The sequence below is a fragment of the Octodon degus genome, unplaced genomic scaffold, assembly GCF_000260255.1.
Source record: "Octodon degus isolate 3935 unplaced genomic scaffold, OctDeg1.0 scaffold00410, whole genome shotgun sequence".
Taxonomy (NCBI): Eukaryota; Metazoa; Chordata; class Mammalia; order Rodentia; family Octodontidae; genus Octodon; species Octodon degus.
In genome coordinates, this window is record NW_004524986.1 from 317,938 (window position 1) to 322,414 (window position 4,477).

Genomic DNA, 4,477 nt, shown 5'->3' on the forward strand with positions numbered 1-4,477 from the left:
ATCTTCTCATTCTTTGGTCTCATGGCTTTTGGAGCTGTTTCTCACTCCCTGAGGCCAGACTGTTCCAAAATAGTTTTTGCTTTTTTTTTTTTTTTTTTTTTGGCAGAACCAGGGATTGAACTCAGATCCTTGCATTTGCCAGTCAAGCGCTTATCCTACTGAGCCATCTTCCCGGCCCAAAGAACTGAGCTAGGGCCAGGCCCCTAGTTTATGCTTTTATAGAACAGAAGCCAGAATTACTTTTACAATATCACCTTCCTTAATACAAAAGATGCCTATCTTGGAGAATATATAGTTTGCTGTTGACTTATTTTTAAATATGTTAGTGTTACTACATATAATATTTTTCTGTATTTAATAGATTTTCTTTTTATTTGCCTTCACATGTCTAGCTTCCACCTACAAGAGTTTCTGTTTGACAGAGATGGGGTATTATTCTCTGTGAAACTGAATGCAATAGTTTTTGTTTGTTTATGTATTTAGGACAGGGTCTACAGGGTCTCACTATGTAGATCGGACTCAGTGATTCTCCTGTTTTCAGCCTCCCAAGTGGTGGAATTACAGGCATGCACCACCACACCCAGTCTCAATCACCGTCTCAGGGCGCCCTGGGGGCGGGGCCGGCATAGCACTCAAGGATCGAACAGTAGCCGCTGCGCTCTGGCCTAAACAGGCACTTCAGTCTGCTGAGCTGTTAGGCTGGCCCTGAATGCAATAGCTTTAAACAGTGGTCCAAAATTGTTTGATTACCATTTCGGCACATGGAAATAGTTACACTGAGTCCTAAATCCTATTTGCTGCAAAAAGCTGTGGAACCCTGGTGCTAAAGACGGACAGACACTGCTCAGAGTGGCTGTTGCAGTTCCCTGACCAGATCAAGAAGTCGCTTCCGAAACCAGTGGCTGCCTAGACCCGTACGCTTAAGTCCTAAGCAAGGTTTGCAGCTTGCCTTGTATTCCTCTCAGCTGTACAATCACGAAGAACTGCTGGTGGCCACCGTCCTTTTCTATATGTATTTAAACAAGTCTTAAAATTTTGCATGAGCCGGATATGCTGAGCACATCTGCAGTCTCAGCACTTCTACGTATGAGGTAGGAAGACCATGAGTTTCAGCCCAGCCTGGGCTACAAGATCATATTTTAATAAAAAGGTATGCAGAAGATGGGGATTTATAAAGCTCCCATGTCCAAAATCAAACAAACAAACAAAAAAAAAACCTCAAAAAATGAGTTAAGGGATTTTATGGCTCAGATCTAGATGTCCCCCCTGCAAGACTCCTGTGCTCACAGGTGGGGCTTTAGAGAGGTGACATAAGCATGCACGTGTGATACCACCTGTGTTCACTGATTGGGCCGACAGCGTAGGAGAGGGTGAGGCCTCGCCTCTGCATGAGTGGCGCCATCCACTGACTTGTCGTCTGGATGGCATAAAAAGTAAATCGTGCTGCTTCCTGCCCACCATGCCATGGACTGTTCTCTTTGCCGTGCCTGTCTGCCATGAAGCCAGCCAGCTGTGGATGGAAACCTCTGCAAACTGTAGCTAAAACAAACCTTTTCTCCTTCTAGCTCGTGGGTGTCAGTGATTGTGACCCAGCGAGGAGAAACAACACAAGACTGAGCAGCTAACTCCCAGACCAATCCACATGCTAGCAAATGGCTTGCCAAATGCCCAATGTGTTACCCTAGCGGTACCAGAAAGCTAAAATAAATTTAATATCTTCATTTGCAAAGGGTGGCTTTAAGTAACAGTCACCATCAATAAACAACTTAGCCTATGCAGTTAAAGATCCTTTAAGGAGCCTGATTACAGAATGGCCCATTGTTTCTATAACAATGATGAAAATGACAGAGCCAATTACAGCTTTAGAATATCAAACATTAAACATAAAATAAAATGTAGAAATCATCTCACCCTAATCTCTTAAATTACACAGAAGAAAATTGAATGTCAAGAATTATGAAGGTAAAAAAAAGAATTGTGAAGGTGTAGGAATGTGGTCAGAAACAAGAAATAATTTCTAAAGTTTTTCTGATACAGTGTCTCACTACACAACTCTGACTTGTAGGGATCTTCCTGTCTCAGCCTCTCCAGTGCTGGGGGTTACAGGCGTGCACCACTGCATGCAATACTTGGCATAAAACTTGGGTCCTTGTGCTTGCATAGGCAGGTGCTTACACCATTGAGCTATCTCCACAGCCCAATTTCTAAAGCGTGGAAGCAGAGTAGTATAACTATAGAAGATAACAATTAAGTGAAAAATTTCAAAATAACTAGTAGAGAAGGTTTTTCAATATTCCCAACACAAAGATATAATTAATGCCTGAGACTATAGATACACCCATTGTTCTGCTCTGTTCACTACAAATTGGATACACACTGTATCCCCAATGTACATTATAATCATTGTGTGCCAATTAAAAATAAAACATATTTTTAAAAGGTTTAGCAAGAGTCTAAGATTTACCTCTGATTACAAGCAGCATACCTTCACATAAACTGGCAGAAGACATAAGACCCTGGGTCACTGACAGAGGCTTTTGTCACACAGGTGACATCAATATAAGCTTCACATTGACACTGCTTTCTGCTCAAGTTTTGTGGAGGAGATGAGGGTGTGGGCTAGGCTTCGTAGATTTGTATCAGAATTCTTACTCTGTGTGTGTGTGTGTGTGTGTGTGTGTGTGTGTGTGTGTGTGTGTGTGCATGTACATGCTTCAATACTGGGTATTGAATCCAGGGAGCACTCAGCTACATCCCCAACCTTTACATTTTATTTCAAGACAAGCTTTCACTCAATTCCCCCAGGCTGGCCTTGAACTTGTGGTGCTCCAGCCTCAGCCCCTGACAATAGCTGAAATTACAAGTGTGTGGCCACCATGCCCAGCAGCCCTTGATCTTTTTCTGTTAAATGATATTTTTAATTTAATGACTTAGGCCGAAATCTCAGTTACTTTTTTGTGAATTCAGAACAATTAGGGGTAGAAGAATGCTTTTCCTTTTTTCACTTCTTTTTTTCCTTTTTGTGATGTTTCCCTTTTTTGATTTGTCTTTTCTGTTTTCTTTTCTTTCTTCTGTTATTTCTGTTTATTTTGTTTGGAAGAGTCTTCTTCAGTGGCACTGGAATAAGACTTTTTCCTTTTCTTTTTCAATTTGATTTTTCTTTACTTTTTTTCTTTTTTCTTCTCCTTTTCCTCATTTATTCTTCTTTTCCTGTAATGCGTGTAATTTATTTAACTCTTTTCTTCATCAGTGTCTTCACTGCTTGTACTGATAATATCCAAAAGTATATCCTTTTGGGGGTCTATTCGGAGAAAATTGTGGCATTTGAAAGTCAGATGACCAGGGTAGCCACATTTTTTTACAGCTTGCTTTGACATTGTCCTTGTTGCAACCTGAGACTGCCATTGTGCTGATAAGAGGGATCGCGGAGGCATTTAGCTTTTGAAAACATGTTTGTTTCCCACAACTGCAAAGGCAACGCACAAAGAGGTCTCCAATGCCCACACCTCCGCAGCTGTGCAACCATAGGAGAAAGGCCTGTAAACACCGAGGGCCCTCAGTCTTAGAGAAAGCTGTTAGTGAACAAGTCTAAGGTCTAATGTTTTCTAGGAAGAAAAATGACCTGTGCTAGTCAGTCAGGAACAAACACATCATCTGTCCTTGAGGGAGATACCAGCTTCTATGCAGATTGAGATGTCAGAGCTTCTCAGTCAGAAGGGTGAGACACATGGAAGATTGTCTCTGTGACAATGAATCCTGATACACTGATTTCACTGGAAAAAAAAAAAAAAAAAAAAAGTGCCTAACTGGGTGTGGTGGCACACGCTGGTAATTCCAGCACTCAAGAGACTGAGGCAGGAGGATCATCCCAAGTTTGAGATCAGCTTGGGCTACAAAGTGAGCTCAAAGCCAGCCTGAACATCACAGTGAAACCCTGTTTCAGAAAGGTAATCAATTAAGGGCCAGCTGTATAGCTCAGCAGACTAAGCACTTGCCTAGATAAGCACAAGGGCCAAGGTTCAATCCCTGGCACCATATGCAGTGCTGGCCCTGCCGCTAGGCATGCTGAGCCAGTGATGGAGTCCTGGCATGGTGGCACACGTCTGAATCCCAGCACTAGGGAGGCAGAAAACAGGAGGATCACTATGAGTCCGAGCTGTGTGGTGAGTCCCTGCACACACATACAAAAACAACTTAAGTAATCAATCAATCAATGACAGCCTAAACTGGGTGTACTGATGCAGGCCTGTAATCCCTGCACTAGGAAGGCTGAGGCTGGAAGATTCCTGGGAGGTTAGGCCACCCTCAGCTACCTAGTGAGACTGTCTCAACAAAGGATAAAGAAGTAGAAATCACATCGCATAGAAATATATGCTGCATTGATCTAGGCTTAGGCTGAACCCACTTAGACCATTACTCCTTCCTTAAACTTTTTCTATCTGTATGTTTTGTTTTGGTTTTGATTAATTTTATTGAG

General features: G+C 42.3%; 1 pseudogene; it reads right to left on the bottom strand.

Annotated features, from left to right (window-relative positions):
• Window positions 1-2,947: 2,947 nt before the first annotated feature.
• LOC101581292 lies at window positions 2,948-3,405 on the bottom strand (annotated as a pseudogene).
• Between the last annotated feature and the right edge of the window lie 1,072 nt (window positions 3,406-4,477).